Below are 21,529 nucleotides of genomic sequence, written 5' to 3'. Positions count from 1 at the left end.
TACATGGGAAATGTAACAGCAAAGTGGCAAGGATGGAGGTGGCCCCCCGCCCCTCCCTGTGTCTGAAAGCTTCCTCAGTGCTCAGTGGTGTTGCTGCTTGGGCATGTTAACTCTTCATCCTACAGGTCTGGACAGGGAGGGTGTGCATACAGAAGGAGGAAGGAGAACCAGGAAGGAGTTTCTTATCATGGCAGATCATAATATACACACCTGAACCTTTTCCTTAATCCTTCATGCCCTACCTCTTCCTTCATTTTCATTTCTAATACTCATGGCTTACCCAAAATGCCAGAAGTCCATACTGCCATAAAAACCAAGAAAAGGAAACAGAAAAACAAGCCATTTCTTCTTTCTTATTAACTCAACAATCCCATGATCCACTGTATGTGTTTTTAGGGAAAGGATCACAGAGGTCAATCCACGTATCAGTGATCCTGATGTTTCTATCAAATGAATCATTTGAAATGGGATCTTCAGTTTATTTGAGCAGAATCACATCAGCGCTGTTCACAATGAAAAGTGTCTATGCCATGTGTTTGGATGTGAAGAAGTTTTTATCACAGCAAAAGTATAAAGGCTTGTATTACAACCTGGTAATCTCAGTGGCTTCCAGTTTTTGGCTTAGTTGGAGTCAACTTTGCTTAAAGAGAGGAAACCTATGTATAGCCAACCTAATAAATGAAAGTAGCCTAGCCCAGTTTCCAAGGTGGTAAAGCAATACACCCACAAGCCACAAAACCCCACTCTGGGAAAAAATGAGGCAGACTTTTGGCCTATTGTGCTTTTTATCCTTTTCTTTCCACCCCTCTTTCTTTCCCACACACCAGGGGGGTGAAAGACACAGTGTCATTTGTACGGATCAAGCTCTCTTCTTGTAAGTTTCCAGTTAAACATTCTTTTGTAGCTGACACCTATTAATAATTTAAAGTGCTTGCTCTTTTGAACAATGATCAAAATTAAGCTATTACCCACAGGGGGATATTTACATACAGTTAGTCAGCAGCTGTTTAATAGCCTTTTCCATTCAAGATTTCTTGTGACCCTCTCTATCATTAGTAAGCAGAAGAATATTTGATGATTGTATGATTTTTTTTCTTCTGTATATTTGATAAATGACCACTGGGAATCACTTAGGAAGTAAATAAGGTAATTCTTTGTGATTTCTGCAGGCTGCTGAAGTTATGAAAGAAGAGCAATTACTTTTAGATCCATCTACATGCAATTTACTAATAAGCCACAGAAGGCAGAAACATGTAATTAGTAATTACTATAGTATGTAGTGATTCGAGGCTTACCCAGTCAGTCTATGGGCCTATAATCTAGTAGGAGAAAATGAAATGAGTTAGTTCACACAAGCAAGCCCCATTATATTTAAAGCAAGTTGCTGACAATAAAACTAACTGATGTTTATAGAGACCATGGCAGTACATCGCGTGTTGCTACATCCAGCCTCTTGCCTGACCCCTACCCCTGGGCTGATGTAAAATAGCCTCCTTGCCTCCATTTTTAATGAGGGCCAGACTCAAAATGTGTTGAGGGGTTTCCTGAGATCACAGGCTAATGAGGGGTGGGCCTGGATCCTGAGCTTCAGGTTGCAGGCCCATTGCTGTCCACAACATCATAATGTCACCTAGTCATGCTGCTAGATCGGTGAGTCACATCCTAGGAGTCAGACATATACAGGACTCAGAAGCCAAAGGTGCATATTTATGATGGAGTTGGAGGCTGTGAAGAGAAGGAAGAACAACAATGGACATGAGACAAGTGCCTAGTTTTGAGGGAGGGACACTGGACATTTAATGCATATTATCTTCTTGACAATAGCTAGGCATTATTGTGCCTATATTACCTCCTATATTTACAGGAGAGGAAATCGAGCTTCAGTGGGGTCATTTGGTCAGGATCTCTCAAAGTGTTAAGTGGCAGAGCTGAACTATGACGCTGGGTAAGTCTGACTTCAATAGCAGCAATCTCTCTCCCTCACACCTGGTGGGTGTGACTCCTTATTCCAGCAAACTAAGTGTATCTTCATCAAGTACCTCAAAAAGAGTAATTTGGAGCAAATAAGTGAGCTCATAGGTAGCAGGATCTTAAAGCTGACTGTTTTGTCCCAGAAATCTCAATTTTAGGAATCTATCCTAAAAAAAAAGGCAATCCAAAAAAAAAGAAACTGCAGATAAGAGTTTATATGAAGAGATGTTCAACAAAGATGCTATTTATAACAACAAAACCTGGGAAAAGAATTCAAACACCCAGTAACACAGTAATAGAGAATTAAGTTATAGTTATAACTATATGATGGAATATTAGGCAACTGTGAACAATAATATCAATGAAGTGTTTGTAATAACACTGAAGAGCCTTAAAACCTAACGGAGAGGGAGCCAAGATGGCCGAATAGGAACAGCTCCGGTCTACAGCTCCCAGCGTGAGCGACGCAGAAGACGGTGATTTCTGCATTTCCATCTGAGGTACCGGGTTCATCTCACTAGGGAGTGCCAGACAGTGGGTGCAGGCCAGTGGGTGCGCGCACCGTGCGCCAGCCGAAGCAGGGCGAGGCATTGCCTCACCTGGGAAGTGCAAGGGGTCAGGGAGTTCCCTTTCCGAGTCAAAGAAAGGGGTGACGGACGCACCTGGAAAACTCGGGTCACTCCCACCCGAATATTGCGCTTTTCAGACCGGCTTAAAAAACGGTGCACCACGAGACTATATCCCACACCTGGCTCGGAGGGTCCTACGCCCTCGGAATCTCGCTGATTGCTAGCACAGCAGTCTGAGATCAAACTGCAAGGCGGCAGCGAGGCTGGGGGAGGGGCGCCCGCCATTGCCCAGGCTTGCTTAGGTAAACAAAGCAGCCGGGAAGCTCGAACTGGGTGGAGCCCACCACAGCTCAAGGAGGCCTGCCTGCCTCTGTAGGCTCCACCTCTGGGGGCAGGGCACAGACAAACAAAAAGACAGCAGTAACCTCTGCAGACTTAAATGTCCCTGTCTGACAGCTTTGAAGAGAGCAGTGGTTCTCCCAGCACGAAGCTGGAGATCTGAGAACGGGCAGACTGCCTCCTCAAGTGGGTCCCTGACCCCTGACCCCCGAGCAGCCTAACTGGGAGGCACCCCCCAGCAGGGGCACACTGACACCTCACACGGCAGGGTATTCCAACAGACCTGCAGCTGAGGGTCCTGTCTGTTAGAAGGAAAACAAACAAACAGAAAGGACATCCACACCGAAAACCCATCTGTACATCACCATCATCAAAGACCAAAAGTAGATAAAACCACAAAGATGGGGAAAAAACAGAACAGAAAAACAGGAAACTCTAAAATGCAGAGCGCCTCTCCTCCTCCAAAGGAACGCAGTTCCTCACCAGCAATGGAACAAAGCTGGATGGAGAATGATTTTGACGAGCTGAGAGAAGAAGGCTTCAGACGATCAAATTACTCTGAGCTATGGGAGGACATTCAAACCAAAGGCAAAGAAGTTGAAAACTTTGAAAAAAATTTAGAAGAATGTATAACTAGAATAACCAATACAGAGAAGTGCTTAAAGGAGCTGATAGAGCTGAAAACCAAGGCTCGAGAACTACGTGAAGAATGCAGAAGCCTCAGGAGCCGATGCGATCAACTGGAAGAAAGGGTATCAGCAATGGAAGATGAAATGAATGAAACGAAGCGAGAAGGGAAGTCTAGAGAAAAAAGAATAAAAAGAAATGAGCAAAGCCTCCAAGAAATATGGGACTATGTGAAAAGACCAAATCTACGTCTGATTGGTGTACCTGAAAGTGATGCGGAGAATGAAACCAAGTTGGAAAACACCCTGCAGGATATTATCCAGGAGAACTTCCCCAATCTAGCAAGGCAGGCCAACGTTCAGATTCAGGAAATACAGAGAACGCCACAAAGATACTCCTCGAGAAGAGCAACTCCAAGACACATAATTGTCAGATTCACCAAAGTTGAAATGAAGGAAAAAATGTTACGGGCAGCCAGAGAGAAAGGTCGGGTTACCCTCAAAGGGAAGCCCATCAGACTAACAGCGGATCTCTCAGCAGAAACCCTACAAGCCAGAAGAGAGTGGGGGCCAATATTCAACATTCTTAAAGAAAAGAATTTTCAAGCCAGAATTTCATATCCAGCCAAACTAAGCTTCATAAGTGAAGGAGAAATAAAATACTTTACAGACAAGCAAATGCTGACCGATTTTGTCACCACCAGGCCTGCCCTAAAAGAGCTCCTGAAGGAAGCGCTAAACATGGAAAGGAACAACCGGTACCAGCCGCTGCAAAATCATGCCAAAATGTAAAGACCATCAAGACTAGGAAGAAACTGCATCAACTAACGAGCAAAATCACCAGCTAACATCATAATGACAGGATCAAATTCACACATAACAATATTAACTTTAAATGTAAATGGACTAAATTCTCCAATTAAAAGACACAGACTGGCAAATTGGATAAAGAGTCAAGACCCATCAGTGTGCTGTATTCAGGAAACCCATCTCACGTGCAGAGACACACATAGGCTCAAAATAAAAGGATGAAGGAAGATCTACCAAGCAAATGGAAAACAAAAAAAGGCAGGGGTTGCAATCCTAGTCTCGGATAAAACAGACTTTAAACCAACAAAGATCAAAAGAGACAAAGAAGGCCATTACATAATGGTAAAGGGATCAATTCAACAAGAGGAGCTAACTATCCTAAATATTTATGCACCCAATACAGGAGCACCCAGATTCATAAAGCAAGTCCTGAGTGACCTACAAAGAGACTTAGACTCCCACACACTAATAATAGGAGATTTTAACACCCCACTGTCAACATTAGACAGATCAACGAGACAGAAAGCCAACAAGGATACCCAGGAATTGAACTCAGCTCTGCACCAAGCGGACCTAATAGACATCTACAGAACTCTCCACCCCAAATCAACAGAATATACATTTTTTTCAGCACCACATCACACCTATTCCAAAATTGACCACATAGTTGGAAGTAAAGCTCTCCTCAGCAAATGTAAAAGAACAGAAATTATAACAAACTATCTCTCAGACCACAGTGCAATCAAACTAGAACTCAGGATTAAGAATCTCACTCAAAGCCGCTCAACTACATGGAAACTGAACAACCTGCTCCTGAATGACTACTGGGTACATAACGAAATGAAGGCAGAAATAAAGATGTTCTTTGAAACCAACGAGAACAAAGACACAACATACCAGAATCTCTGGGACGCATTCAAAGCAGTGTGCAGAGGGAAATTTATAGCACTAAATGCCCACAAGAGAAAGCAGGAAAGATCCAAAATTGACACCCTAACATCACAATTAAAAGAACTAGAAAAGCAAGAGCAAACACATTCAAAAGCTAGCAGAAGGCAAGAAATAACTAAAATCAGAGCAGAACTGAAGGAAATAGAGACACAAAAAACCCTTCAAAAAATTAATGAATCCAGGAGCTGGTTTTTTGAAAGGATCAACAAAATTGATAGACCGCTAGCAAGACTAATAAAGAAAAAAAGAGAGAAGAATCAAATAGACGCAATAAAAAATGATAAAGGGGATATCACCACCGATCCCACAGAAATACAAACTACCATCAGAGAATACTACAAACACCTCTACGCAAATAAATTAGAAAATCTAGAAGAAATGGATACATTCCTCGACACATACACTCTCCCAAGACTAAACCAGGAAGAAGTTGAATCTCTGAATAGACCAATAACAGGAGCTGAAATTGTGGCAATAATCAATAGTTTACCAACCAAAAAGAGTCCAGGACCAGATGGATTCACAGCTGAATTCTACCAGAGGTACAAGGAGGAACTGGTACCATTCCTTCTGAAACTATTCCAATCAATAGAAAAAGAGGGAATCCTCCCTAACTCATTTTATGAGGCCAGCATCATTCTGATACCAAAGCCTGGCAGAGACACAACCAAAAAAGAGAATTTTAGACCAATATCCTTGATGAACATTGATGCAAAAATCCTCAATAAAATACTGGCAAACCGAATCCAGCAGCACATCAAAAAGCTTATCCACCATGATCAAGTGGGCTTCATCCCTGGGATGCAAGGCTGGTTCAACATACGCAAATCAATAAATGTAATCCAGCATATAAACAGAGCCAAAGACAAAAACCACATGATTATCTCAATAGATGCAGAAAAAGCCTTTGACAAAATTCAACAACCCTTCATGCTAAAAACTCTCAATAAATTAGGTATTGATGGGACATATTTCAAAATAATAAGAGCTATCTATGACAAATCCACAGCCAATATCATACTGAATGGGCAAAAACTGGAAGCATTCCCTTTGAAAACTGGCACGAGACAGGGATGCCCTCTCTCACCGCTCCTATTCAACATAGTGTTGGAAGTTCTGGCCAGGGCAATCAGGCAGGAGAAGGAAATAAAGGGTATTCAAGTAGGAAAAGAGGAAGTCAAATTGTCCCTGTTTGCAGACGACATGATTGTTTATCTAGAAAACCCCATCGTCTCAGCCCAAAATCTCCTTAAGCTGATAAGCAACTTCAGCAAAGTCTCAGGATACAAAATCAATGTGCAAAAATCACAAGCATTCTTATACACCAATAACAGACAAACAGAGAGCCAAATCATGAATGAACTCCCATTCACAATTGCTTCAAAGAGAATAAAATACCTAGGAATCCAACTTACAAGGGATGTGAAGCACCTCTTCAAGGAGAACTACAAACCACTGCTCAAGGAAATAAAAGAGGATACAAACAAATGGAAGAACATTCCTTGCTCATGGGTAGGAAGAATCAATATCGTGAAAATGGCCATACTGCCCAAGGTAATTTACAGATTCAATGCCATCCCCATCAAGCTACCAATGACTTTCTTCACAGAATTGGAAAAAACTACTTTAAAGTTCATATGGAACCAAAAGAGAGCCCGCATCGCCAAGTCAATCCTAAGCCAAAAGAACAAAGCTGGAGGCATCACACTACCTGACTTCAAACTATACTACAAGGCTACAGTAACCAAAACAGCATGGTACTGGTACCAAAACAGAAATATAGATCAATGGAACAGAACAGAGCCCTCAGAAATAACGCCGCTTACCTACAACTATCTGATCTTTGACAAACCTGACAAAAACAAGCAATGGGGAAAGGATTCCCTATTTAATAAATGGTGCTGGGAAAACTGGCTAGCCATATGTAGAAAGCTGAAACTGGATCCCTTCCTTACACCTTATACAAAAATCAATTCAAGATGGATTAAAGATTTAAACGTTAGACCTAAAACCATAAAAACCCTAGAAGAAAACCTAGGCATTACCATTCAGGACATAGGCGTGGGCAAGGACTTCATGTCCAAAACACCAAAGGCAATGGCAACAAAAGCCAAAATTGACAAATGGGATCTAATTAAACTAAAGAGCTTCTGCACAGCAAAAGAAACTACCATCAGAGTGAATAGGCAACCTACAACATGGGAGAAAATTTTCGCAACCTACTCATCTGACAAAGGGCTAATATCCAGAATCTACAGTGAACTCAAACAAATTTACAAGAAAAAAACAAACAACCCCATCAAAAAGTGGGCGAAGGACATGAACAGGCACTTCTCAAAAGAAGACATTTATGCAGCCAAAAAACACATGAAAAAATGCTCATCATCACTGGCCATCAGAGAAATGCAAATCAAAACCACTATGAGATATCATCTCACACCAGTTAGAATGGCAATCATTAAAAAGTCAGGAAACAACAGGTGCTGGAGAGGATGTGGAGAAATAGGAACACTTTTACACTGTTGGTGGGACTGTAAACTAGTTCAACCATTGTGGAAGTCAGTGTGGCAATTCCTCAGGGATCTAGAACTAGAAATACCATTTGACCCAGCCATCCTATTACTGGGTATATACCCAAATGACTATAAATCATGCTGCTATAAAGACACATGCACACGTATGTTTATTGCGGCATTATTCACAATAGCAAAGACTTGGAACCAACCCAAATGTCCAACAATGATAGACTGGATTAAGAAAATGTGGCACATATACACCATGGAATACTATGCAGCCATAAAAAATGATGAGTTCATGTCCTTTGTAGGGACATGGATGAAATTGGAAACCATCATTCTCAGTAAACTATCGCAAGAACAAAAAACCAAACACCGCATATTCTCACTCATAGGTGGGAATTGAACAATGAGATCACATGGACACAGGAAGGGGAATATCATACTCTGGGGACTGTGGTGGGGAGGGGGGAGGGGGGAGGGATAGCATTGGGAGATATACCTAATGCTAGATGACGAGTTAGTGGGTGCAGCGCACCAGCATGGCACATGTATACATATGTAACTAACCTGCACAATGTGCACATGTACCCTAAAACTTAAAGTATAATTAAAAAAAAAAAAAAAGAAGAAGAAAAAAAAAAAAACCTAACGGAGAGTAAGGCAAGATACAAACGTCTGTGTAAGTTAGAACTCATTTATGTAAACTAATATTTATGGAAAGAGAGATGTAGACCAAAATAGTATATGGTAGCTTCATGGGTATCGTATTTTTAAAATAACAGCTTAATTGAGATATAATTCACATACCCAAAAAATCCACCCTTTTAATGTGTAATATTTTTGAGTTTTAGTATATTCACAGAACTGTAAAATCATCACCATTCTCTAGTTTTAGGAAGATCCCACAATCCTGTACCTATTCACAGTTGTTCTCATTCTTCCCACACTCAGCCCCTGGTGAATACTTATGTATTTTCTGTCTCTATAAATCTGCCTGTTTTGGACATTTCACATAAATGGAATCAAACAATATGTGTCCCTTTGTGATGGGCTTTTTTCACTTAGCACGATGTTTTCAAGGTTCATCCATGTTGAAGTGTGTATCAGTACTTCATTCATTTTTAAGGCTGAGTAATATTCCATTGTATGGATATAACACGTTGTGGTTATTCATGCATAAGTTGATAGACATTTGGGTTGTTTCCACTTTTTGGCTATTATGAATATTGTTGATATGAATATTGAGGTACAATGTTTTCAAATTCTCTTGGGCATATGCTGAGAAGAGAAATTACTAGTAACTCTATGTTTAGTATTTTGAGGAAATGTCAAACTGTTTTCCAAAGTGGCTGCACTATTCTACATTCTCACCAGTAAAAAATGGGGTTACAAGTTGTCTATGCCCTTGCCAAAACTTGTTATTATTTTTCTTTTTCTTTTTAACCATACTAGTGGATATGAAGTGGTATGTCATTATGGTTTTGATTTGCACTTCCTAATACCTTACCACTAGCCATGTTGAGCATCTTTTCATGTGTTTATTGAAAATTTGTGTATTTTGTTTGGATAAATGTCTATTGAAATTCTTTTCTCATTTTTAAATAGGGTTATTTGTCTTTTTGTTATTGCGTTCTATGAGTTCTTTATGTATTCTGGATACTAATGTCTTATCAAATATATTATTTGCAAACATTTTCTTCCATTCTATAGGTTTTGTTCTCACTTTCTTGATAATATTGCTGACAGCACTTAAGTTTTTAATTTTGAGGAAGCTCAATTTATTTATTTTTCATTTTGTTGCTTGTGTTTTTGATGTCATATATAAGAAACAATTGCCTAACCCAAAGTCTTGAAGATTTATTCATATAATTTCCTCTAAGAGTTTTACGGTTTCAGGTTTTACATTTTCATCCATAATTCATTTGCATATAACGTGAGGTGGGAGTCCAACTTCATTCTTTGGCGTGTGGATATTCAGTTGTCCTGGCGCTGTTAGTTGATTTAACTGTTATTTCCCAATTGAATTGTCTTGACATATTTGTCAAAAATTGATTGACCATAAATGTAAGGGTTTTATTTATGGACTCTGAACTTTATTCCACTGATCTATATATCTATCCTTATGCCAATACCACACTGTCTTGAATACTGCAGCTTTGTAATAATTTTTGAAATCAGGAAGTGAGAGTTCTCCAACTTGTTTCTTCTTTTTAAAGGTCCTTTTGGCTATTTTGAGTTCCTTGCAATTCCATGTGAATTTTAGGATTGGCTTCTCAATTTTCACAAAAAGGCAGCTAGAATTTTGATAAGGATTGCACTGAATCTGCAGATCTGTTTGTTAGGGATCGCCATCCTGTGAAGGATATGATGGCGGTGCCTACTTTAAATCCTGCGGCTTATTCTGTGCTGTAAGTGAACGCCTTCTTTGCCTGGCAAGATCAGTGCAGCTCCATAACATTAAGGCGGGCTTGGAAATGACATCTCTATGGAGAAGACCTATTAGGGCACAGCAGCTGCTCCCCTGAGGCCAGTTCTCGGCCACTCCATACACCACACGTTTTCTATTACTTAGTCCAGCAAGGCTTTAAATACCTCAGGGCACCCCCTCTGCCATTTCCTGTGGAATACTATTTCACAGTCTAATAGCTCTTCCTAAGGGAATTTCCCTGTTACTTAGCCCACATTTCGTTTTAAGTTTAAGTCCATTGCTTCCTCAGGACCATGCCATTCCAGACTGATCTGCCTACTTGGGATTCCCATATTTCATCGCCCCAGAGGTCATATTATTTCCAGGTTGTTGGGTAAACTCTGAGTTTGATAGACGTGGGCTTGAAGAGGAGGTCTCTGGTGAAGGCTGACATGGGGCTCCCTTAGGCTCATGAAGCCAAGAGCAAATGTGGCCAATCCAGAGAAACCCAGGAGCCAAGGCCCTCCTGGCCAAAAACTGGAAGAGCCCTCTCTGCAGATTAGGGAAGAATGATGTGCCCCAACTTTTGTTGTATGAAAGCTGGGGTTCTAGTTCTCCCCAGGCTCCAGCAAGAAGGGCAAGGTACAGGTGCCAGCCAAGTGCCTGCTTGGTAAGCTCACAGGAAAGCCAGCCCCCAGGGCTGCAGAGGCTTCCCTCATCACTGTAGAGGGAAGACAAGGGAGAATTAGAAGGAACCTCAGAAGAGAGAGGAGCCAGACAGGACAAGGTGAGGGATGAGCATGTCTGAGTGCCTCCTGTGTCCAAGATCGGTGCTGTGTCTTTCCTATATTATCTGCTCGATCTTGCATCAGCCCATCTGGTCTGGGGGTCCTAAGGAGGAACTGTGATGCAGAGAGATGAAGCCACCAGCTTGAGCCATACAGCAAGCAAGGGAGCAGGCCAGGGACTCAGACCCACATTGATTTTTCTCCAAAATCTACATTATTTCTGGTGCATAGCTGTGCCTCAGTTTCTTCAACTATGAAATGGAGCTGATGCAATATCACAGAGCTGCTTAGAGGACTGAGAAAATCTAGGTAAAAAAAAAATCAGGCTGGATAAATGTTATATTGCTTTCTTCCTTTCTTGCTTCTGGATGGCTGATCAGGGCCATTTCTCTAAGTAATTTAGCAAGGCGAGTGTCTGCGGTCCCTCTCCTCCCCGCCTCCTGCCCTGCACTGATAAGTTTTATTAGCAAAGAGGGAAGGGATTTTCTATGACCAAATTTCTTCTGAGCTTTTCAGGAGAAATTGTTGGAGCTGGCTGGTCCCTTGGCTGGCACTTCATCCTGGTGGGATTTCCTGGCCTGCGGGGGTGAGGGCGAGGGCTATGGAACCTGTCTGGCCTGAGAAGGGAGGGCCGGACAATGTTATTCTTCTGAAGGGGAAAATCATCATTTGGATTCTTGGGTTTATGTACCCTGGGCACCAGGGAAGCAGCTGGAATTTGCCTGGAAACCACAGTGCTGTCAGTTTGGTTCTCAATGGGCGGTTGGGGACTGCATTTGACAGTTTCTCACCTGCCTTTCTGTTCTGCATAATAAGAACCAGTTCTCAGGGCGTCTCAGTGGCTCTGCTGAGCTGGGGCTGCTGCTGGGTTTCCTGAAAAGGGGTTGTGTGTGTGGGGAGACATGTATGTGCCTGTATATGTATGTACATGTGTGGGTATAGGTAAGTATGTGTTTGTGGGCATGTGTGTGTATGGATACGCATGTGCCTGTGTGTGTGAGTGTGCATGTATGTGTTTGTATGTGTCAGTGTGTAGGTGTGTCTGTGTTGGAAGCACAAGTATGTGTGAGTATACATGTGTGTTACCTAAATGTGTTGATGTGCGTGTGTGTGCATGTGCATTTGTTTCTGTTTCCACCAAATGCCAGATGTGGGTCCCAGGAATGCCCATCGAGATGCCCCACTCAACCAGTTACAACCTCCCTTGAAAAGCAGTGGGTGCCCGGGAAGCCACCTACTCTGAGTCTTATTCTGCCTCATACCAGTCATGTGTCCCGCCAAGGCCTTCTGTACCCTCACCCCTGATCCCACAAGTTCACTCACTCATTCTTAAAGGTTCAACTCATGTCATTCTCTACCTCCTCCTGGAAGCCCTCTCATTCTGACTCTCTCCCCATACCTGGGTTGAAATCCTTTCTCTGAGTGTCCATCTGTGTCAGCACTGAAATCTACTGTCTTCAGCAGATTCTACCCTGGGTAGCACATGACTCTCTACACATCAGCTTCCCACCCTGGACTGTGAGCTCCCTAGGAAGGGGCTAGTGGTTGGTTCTTCTCTGTCTCCTGGAGTCTAGTACTATAAGACACCTCTTAGATATTCAATTCATGTATGTGGAAGGAGTAAATGAATGAATATTCTTCATATCTCAGTGTTCTCACCTATAAATTGCAGGAACAATATTTCACATGGTTCATTGGAGGATCACATGAGATGAATTATATGAAAGCATGTTTTAAAATGTCAAGCAACACAGCAATGCAGCTCTCTTGGGATCAGGGACACCCAACAGTTGAACAGGACAGCAGGCAACAGGCATGGTACAGAGAGAGCTGACTTTGGAGTCAGAAGGTCCTGTTTCAAATTCTGGCTCCATTACTCAGCATCTGATTGACCCTGGATGAGTTAACTCACTCTCAGCCTTCATTTGTACAACTGTAGGAAGGAGCTATTTATACTTTTCATGTTGGCATAAGAAACAGCCTATGCAAAGGGCATGGCACCCTGTGACATCCAGTGAAACTTGGTTAAGCAGAAGAATACTCACAAGGCCATGGGTGCCGACAGCAGAGGTGGTGTGTGTGCAGGAGGTCCCAGGACCTTGGGCAGTGGGCAATGAGTGTGCCCTAGAGGTGGGAGTCTGGAGCTGGGCTCAGGGAATGGGGCTATGGCAAAGCAGGGGGGGCTCTGTGGGGTGAGTCGGAGTGGGTACAGGATGGAAGAAAATGGCCATGTGAGTTGGGGGCTGTATTCTATTCATTTGCTGTTGCTGCTTAACAAACTCCCAGAAACTGAGTGGCTAAAAACAACATTTGTTTGCAAAATCTCATACTTACAGGTCAGAAGTCTGTACAGGGCTCAGCTGGGCTTCCCAGTAAGGGTCTCATAAGGCTGAAATCAAGGTGTCAGCCAGGCTGCATTCTCCCCTGGAGGCTCAACTTGGGAGAGATTTGCTTCCCTTAGGCTGTTGGAAAAAATCTGCTTGCAACTCTGGAAGTGAGGTTTCCATTTCCTTGCTGGCAGCTGGCCAGGGATCTCTCTCACCTCCTAGAAGCTGCCATCAGATTCTAGTCTCATGTCTGTCTCCCAACAGAGCAGCCAACCTCTTCCTTCCTTCTTACTCACGTCCTCTTTCAGGAAGGGCCAAGTCCTTCTAGCAAGCACCTACACTTCCTTTAGCTAGGCCCATCTAGGATTATCTCCCTTTTGAATAACACAAAGTCAACTGGTTTGGGACTTTAATTACACAAAAAAATCCATTCACCTTAGCCAAATATGGCCTAATTGTAGAAGTAAGAGCCCAACATATTTGCAGGTTCTCTTTTAGAAAGAAAGGAGATCATACAGGTCTTGTGTACTGGGGGGGTGGGAGGTAGGGGGAAGCAGCCCTCTTGTAATTCTGTGCACCAGAGGGTTATCAAGCTGTTTTTTCTGGCTGTGCTGTGAGGCTAGAATTCCATGAAGGAGGGTTTTGCTGTCTGTTCTCTACCCACCCTCACAGCTGACAAGACCAGCAGCGGAAGGGTGACCATATGTCCCTGCTGGCTTACATAGTCCTGGTTTACGCCTGGTTTTTGGGTGTGATTATCAACAGTACCCCCTTTCATTCTCATAACTGAACCAGATTGGAGGAAAAAGTATATTGTCATTGGGGTTAAAGGAAGCAGCTGCTCTCCAGAGTGTCCCAGGCTCTTTGGGGAGAAGGAAGTTGGAGGCATGTAAGCTGTTGTTACGGGCAACATGAGTGAAACTGCCCCAGCCAAGGAAAAACCTTAAAAGGAGAAGGTCCAAGGAGATCATTGTGTGCAGAGGCTGTGCTTCATGCCAGGTGATTGGGATAAGGTCTCTTATTGTGTTCTAACAACGATCCTATGGGAATGACAGTATTGCCCCAAATTTATGGCTGATGAAACTGAGGCTCGGAAGATAACATTGAGCAGAGCAAGGTCCCAGTTCACACCACCAGGAAGTGGAAGGCCTGGAATTCAAGTTGACCCACCTGGACCTCACATCAAGTTAGCTGCACCTGCACCCTCCAGCCACCTCCCTCTCCGGGGCAATCCCAACAACACACACTGGGTACCCCTCTTATGGTCATCTGTTTCTTTCCACAGTGACATTTTCCCCTGACTGACAACAAGTTACAAAGCTGATTTCTGGGAAGTGATAAACTCATATCGTGGGTGCTGGGATCTGTTCATCCATGGGAAAAATCAACCAGCTCTCAAGCATTTGATTTTCTCCTGAGAGTGATGTCAACAGACTCTCTACCTTAGAATGGGTCTCGAATGCCAGCTCCACAGGAGGGAAAGCTATGTCTTCTTCATCGCTGCCTCCCCAGTGTCTAGCAATGCTCTGGTATAGTACATGGTTCTCACTAAATATTTGTTCAAAGGATGAGTGAATAAACCCTTGACTCAGGGGAAACTTAACTTCAATATCAAAGCCAACTTATCTCTTTGAAAACGCATTTCAACAAAGAATCGGGGGTGAGGTCCTGGAGTCCAGTGTGGGGGAATGTGCCCAACAATTTTTCTACCTGTCTGGCTAAACCTTCTGTTCATAAGACCCAGTGCCATGGGAATGCAATAATACACATTTTAGAATAACAGCCAAGACCATTGATTTACATGCATTCCCCATGTCTAAGAGTGAATTAACCGTCAGTGACCACATCCATCAACTCATGGGGGACTAGTGTGAGAGATTTGCACAGTTTTCTGAACAACACACATGGGCATGCTAAACATAGGTTTCTGCTGACCCAGAAGGCATCACAGTTTGTGTAGTGAGGTCCACATCAAGCTGGAAAACCTGATGGAGGGACTTTGTCTGGGGCAAAGCAATGGTGCTGATTACTCACCTCGCCTTTGCGTTCGCACAGGTTGTCCTGATTGATTGCAGGATGGTGCGGACTAGAGCAGAAGCTTCCTCCTCTGCTGAAGCGGGGTGGCGGGGCATCTGATAGCATTTGCCACAACATCCCTTCTGATTCATCAGGTTGCTTTCTCTGGGAGAGAAATCTGCCTTGAATGGAGTTATCCTAAACTCCGACGCCCAGTGCAAGTAAACTCTTCAGAAAGTGGGTGCCGCTCCTGGAAAGCCAGGCTTTTTTGTGCTGGGAAACACACTTTGTGAGAAGAAAATGGCTGCAGAACAAAGACAAGAAAGCAAGAAAAAGAAAAGCTAAAGGAATTCTACTTCCTGTGCTCAGGGGTTGGGGAAGCCTGTGGAAATGCTCTGTAGGTTTCTCGTCCAGGCGATTTTATGTCAGGGCAAATAAATAATTGTTGGGCTCTCCTAGGCCCAGGCTTGACGCTATTTCTACCACCTATTAGCTGTGTGACCTTACAGAGAGCTGTAAATGCTCTGAGCTTCTGTTTCCTCATTTGTTAAAGGAGGAAAATAATAACTACCCCAACTCTTAGGGTTTTTATAGGATGGGATCCTGTGCCAAGATGCCTATGCCTCCTCCTTTTGGGGTTTGAATTAATGTTAAAGTCTTCACCCATCAGGCAAACCCAAACAGCAGTAACAAAAGGCATATGTAGTCTGACAAAGACTATTTTAGAAAATGGTTCTAAATGCATTTGTAGGAAAAGTCTTATAGAGGTACACAGAGGAACACACATTGAACATGTTATTTTTATCAACAATAACAGAGTTTTACAAAACATTCAGACATCCAGGACACATAGGGCTTCCCAGCCCACATGGACCACTCTTCTCATGCTGTGGCCATGTGCACTCAGACCAATGTCTCAGACATAAGTGAGCCAGCCTTCACCTTTAGCAGAGCCAAACTGGGGTGCAACCAGGCCCTGGGCATTTACACCTGAAAATCTTGCCTAGCTTCAGGGAAGAGGCAGCAATCAGAAAGGTTCAGGCTCTTTGGCAGGGCTCGCCAGCCTCCAGGTTGAAGTCTTTTTCCTCTTGCTTCCCAGTCCCCACTTCTCAGCCAGTTGCTGCTGTCTTCCATTTGTGACCCTCTGCCTTCTTGCCTTGAATGTCCCCTTCCTTCTCTGTACTTGACCTTAGCTCTGCCCTTTGGAATACTGCTGCCTCTGGTCCTTTGAGAACTCTGTCTCCTCCATTCAAGGAGAGGAATCAAATAATCAAGGGGTTGTGTATCCCTGAAAAGAAAAAAAAAGCATGTTGCTTTCTGCATTGATCACAGGTCAGCACCTTTTCTTTCATAAGATGGATGAAGCACAGGTCCAAAACCAAAGGAGCCCAGAGAAGCAGCAGGTTCTGTAAAAGGCAGAGTCCCTCCTGGCCCCAGAATATTCACAGCTAAGCCACCAAGATGCCTGCCAAGCAACGGAGTATTTTTTAATCATTATTTCTCTCTTATAGGTGGGGGGAAAGAGTCATTTGTAGCCTGGCAACAGAGATCGGCATGTTCTCCCTTCATGCCAAGCTGTAAACACAGCCTTCCCTCTGTTCAGCCTAATGATGCTAAAAGGCCAGTGACCAGGAGAAATTAGGGTGATGGTGTTGATGGTTGCAGGCGTGGGTGGTGCAAACAGGCCAGTAGTGAGTGTCGCAGAATTGGCACTGTGACCCAGGGGCTTTCAGTAGAACCCAAGAGCTCATTGGAAGAGTCCCAGATGAAGGGCAAGGAGTTCCTTCTAGACACAAGGCTGTTTCCTGCACTGGTCAGGGATGAGGTCCTGGAGTCCAGTGCAGGGGAAGTGTGCTATGGGGAAGGGCTGTAGGTGGTAGGGACAGTCTTGCTGTTCCCTCCTGGGGCACCCTCACTGGTCCCTGCTGATGCCACCTCCTACCTGTCCCCCATGTACCTCTCCTCTGTGTTTTCCTCTGGTCCAGGCACAAACTCTTCTCAGTGTGCCACAGCAGGCTTGAATGGGTCCAAGGAACATGTTCTTGAAACAAAGGAAAAAACAGGCCAGAAACACTAACTCAGGTGAGTGTACCCCCACCCCTCCCCCCACCCCCACCCCCTTCCCACCCCCCGCCCCATTGGCATCACCTTAGAAAGATTATATGAAGGAGTGGCTAAGAAGGTGGCCTTGGGGACAGACTGCCTGGATGCAAATCCTAATTACCAGGTGTGTGGCATGGCAAATGACTGACTTCTGTGCCTTGGATTTCTCCTCTGGCAGGTCCAGGTAGAAATAATTTTTATAAAATAGAAGTTCATGTAAAGCACTGAAAACAGAGTCTGGCAATAGGAAATAAGTGCTAAAAGGATGTTAGCCATTATTATTATTGTTGTTATTATTATTGCTATTTCTGAAACATCTGACTGTAGGCAAGTAACATATTCATTCAGTTTTCTCCTATCAGGGTTGCGGTCAGGTTTAAATGAGCTTATGCACTGGGCTCATTGAGTACAGTTCCTGGCACCGAGTTGGTTCTGCAATCACTGTTTTCTATGGGTTCCTTCTGTGGGCTAAGCCTGTGAGAGATGTGGCTGTGCCTGCCTGGCAAACCATTGGCCTCTGTTTCCCACACAGAGCCAGGCACACAGCAGGTGCTCAGGAGGACACGTTGTTAGTCTACGAGTCTCTCCTTACCAGTAACTTACCCAGCACAAAGGGAGAAATAGTGATTTCACAGTGGAGAGGCCAAGCAGACACCACCCTAACCAAGGGGTCAAAGCAAACAGGGCCAACATCAGGACAGACCTGCATGACGTGCCCTGCAATGAGATAACGTAGAAGGACACAGCAGAACTGCAGTGGGATTCCCTCCTGCCACCGACGTGGAGCTCGAACCCCACCTTGAGAAACGACCAGAGGAACTCAACTGAGGCACCTCTTACAAAGCAGCTGACCTGTCCCCAGAAATGTCAAGGTCAAGAAACAAAAAGGAAGACTAAGGAACTGTTCCAGATCAAAAGAGATTAAAAGATGTGACAATGGAATGCAATGCATAAACCTGGACTGAACTTGGACTGGATCCACAACTGGGAAAAAAATGGGTATCACCAACATTATTGGGATAATTGATGAAATTAGAATGTGGGCTGTGGGTTAGATCGTATTATTATATTAATGTTACATTTTCTGATTTTGATCACTGAACTGTGGTTATATAAGACACAGTCGTCTTAGAAAATAAACATTAAAATATTTAGATATATACTGAAATATTTAGGTGTAAAGGGTCAGGAGTTCTCAAATTCTCAAATAGTTCAGAAAATTGTATATACTTATACACACACACACACACACACCCCACACACACATACACATATAGAGAAAGAGAGAGTCTATTTCATCCCAGCTGTTATTTTCTTAAGGTTATCTTCTTTCTTTGAGCTTTTTCAGTTTTGCTTGTTTTTGGACTTTATTTACATGAGATCACACTGGATGTATTCTTCGTATCTTGTTTCTTTCTTTCTTTCTTTCTTTTTTTTTTTTTTTTTTGACAGAATCTCCATCTGTTGCCCAGGCTGGAGTGGAGTGGCACGATCTTGGCTCACTGCAGCCTCTGCCTCCCAGGTTCAAGTGATTCTCCTGCCTCAGCTTCCCGAGTAGCTGGGATTACAAGTGTGCACCACCATGCCTGGCTAATTTTTGTATTTTTTAGTAGAGATAGGGTTTCACCATGTTGGCCAGGCTAGTCTCAAACTCCTGACCTCAAGTGATCCTCCTGCCTCAGCCTCCCAAAGAGCTGGGATTACAGGTGTGAGCCAACATGCCCAGCCTATATCTGATTTCTTGGCTCAGCATTACAGTTCTGAGATTCATCTGTGTTTCTGTGTAGAGAAGGGATCTGTTCATTTCCACTGGTATACAGAATTCCATTTTTTCTGTATCCGTTCTCCCATTGGTGTGCATTTTGGTTGTTTTCTCTTTTTAGCTATTATGAATGATGTAGCTGTGAACATTCTTGCACATTTTTGGTGAACAAGGTATACATTTACGCTGTGTTGATTCATACGAGTGGAACTGTTGATTTATATAGTATACATGTGTTCCACTTTAGTAGATACTGACAATTTGTCAAGTTTCTTGGACACTTTATACTTCCACCAGTGGTGTATAAGCATTCTGGTTGCTGCACATCCTTGTCAACACTTGGTATTGTCAGCCATTTGAATTTTAGTCATTCAAACAGGTGTATCTTATTGTGGGGTTATATCACATTTCTCTAACGACTATTGAAACTGAGCCCCTTATGTTTATTGGCCATTTAAATACACTGTTTTCTGAAGTGTTTATTCTAATCCTTTGCCCATTTTTTTTCTGTGGGCTATCATTTCTCATTGATTTGGAAGAGTCCTTTATATATTCTAGATAGAAGGCCTTTGTCAGATACGCTTATTGTGAATGCTTTCTCCTGCTCCATGGCTTGGCTTTTCAGGCTTTTCGTAGTGTCTCTTGATAAGGAGAAGGTTTCATTTTTATGAGGTCCACATTTCCATTTTTTTTCATAAACTCATATTCCAACCTTTATTCTCTTAAAGAATTAAACTGAAAAGACTGTGAAGGTGAAGGCTAAAATCAGGAAGATTCCAATTCTAGGTTCCAGCTAGAAGGTCCTACCCAGGAGGTCCCAAGTTAAACTAGCTCACCCTCCTTCCTCCTCAGGCCCTGCCAGGTATGTGTGTGGTATCGAGGAGTGAGGTGCTTAGGGAAGACTGGTGGAGAGAGGAACAACTCCAGGCAGCACATAAAATCTGGGATTCAGAAGTCCAGCCTCCTTCTCCCCTGACTCCCCCATCCCAGGGCTCCAGGACCATTCTTTCCAGGCTCAGGCACAGTCCTCCCAGAGGGATACCTCAGAGTGGACAGAGATGCAGTATTGCAGTTCATGTCTCAGGGTCATCTGCAAAGGTGGGTGCTAAGTGACTTGGGACCCAGAGGATGAGAAATCACTCTACTGGCAGGAGGTCAGGGAGAGGTGTAGATCAGTGAAGACTTCACAGAGGAGGGGATTGTTGGGATTGGTTTTGATGGGTGTACAGGAACCTGCCAGATAGACAAGAGGAAGAAGGGCATTCCAGGTAGACAAGCATCCAGGACCCAGAAGGAGTTAAAACACTTGGGGAAACTGTAGGGTCTAAAATAGGGTGTGAGGAAGGGAGCAGCCATGGCCCTCAATTTTCCCATCTGCACGTGGGATGTTTGAATCAGCTGATCTCCCTGCTGACACATTGTTCATTCTTCATTGGTGAGTGTGATGGATGTGGAGAAGACTCAGATATAGGCTCCATCTTTGACGAGGAGAAAGGGAGGGGCACAGATAAGAGATCTGAGAGTTGAGGAGGTAGAATCCTGGAAGGTTGCACTGGAGCTAGGCCTTGAAAACTCTCCTATCCCCTCAGCTGTGAAGGGTGCATCAGAGGGTCTTGCTACAGGTCACTAGAAAATTCTGAGCTGGTCCCCAGTGTGGCAGTTAGGGCTTGGGACTCTCTTCCTGATTCAAAGTCCCCAAGTGGGGACCCAGTGGGGCAGGGGAGAAGTCTGGGTCAGGTGGGGGAGCTGACCTCTGCTCCTCAAAGAGGACACACCCATGGACTATGCAGCCCTCCTCACGGGTCGTGCAGAAGACGCTTGTATAAATTGCCTATGCAAAAAGGTAGTATAGGGTTCTAGGTGCTTGGTAGAGAGCTTGCTGCCTGGACCCATTCTGATATGCCTCTCACCCCTGAGCAGGGAGGCTTCGTGCAGGTCAATAAAAGCAAGCCCTCTCTGTAGAAGTCAAATACCAAGTTTTCCTGCAGAACACAGCGCCCCACACCTATGTGTGCAAGTGTGCACAGACACAAATATGCACACGCACCTTGCACAGTGTTTCTTCTCCAAGCTTCCTTAAGCAAATAAAGCTTGAAATTGAAGTTGGAATTGAAGGCTAAAATGCTCTATCACCAACTCACCTCTATCTCCTAATGAAGCTGGGTTTAAAAATTTTTTATACCGTTTTAACAACTCATTTTCAGATATACATCCTCCCAGCAGAGTGTACTTGTCTGTTTTTCTCTCCTTCTTTCTCTCCGTGTCTGTGTCTCCCTCTTTCTCTCTGGTTTCCCTCCAGGTAGTGGGGACAGGACCCAGTCCTGTTGCAGATGTGTGATGG

The sequence above is a fragment of the Pan troglodytes genome, chromosome 8, assembly GCF_028858775.2.
Source record: "Pan troglodytes isolate AG18354 chromosome 8, NHGRI_mPanTro3-v2.0_pri, whole genome shotgun sequence".
Lineage (NCBI taxonomy): Eukaryota > Metazoa > Chordata > Mammalia > Primates > Hominidae > Pan > Pan troglodytes.
Note: the sequence above shows the minus strand (reverse complement) of the source record.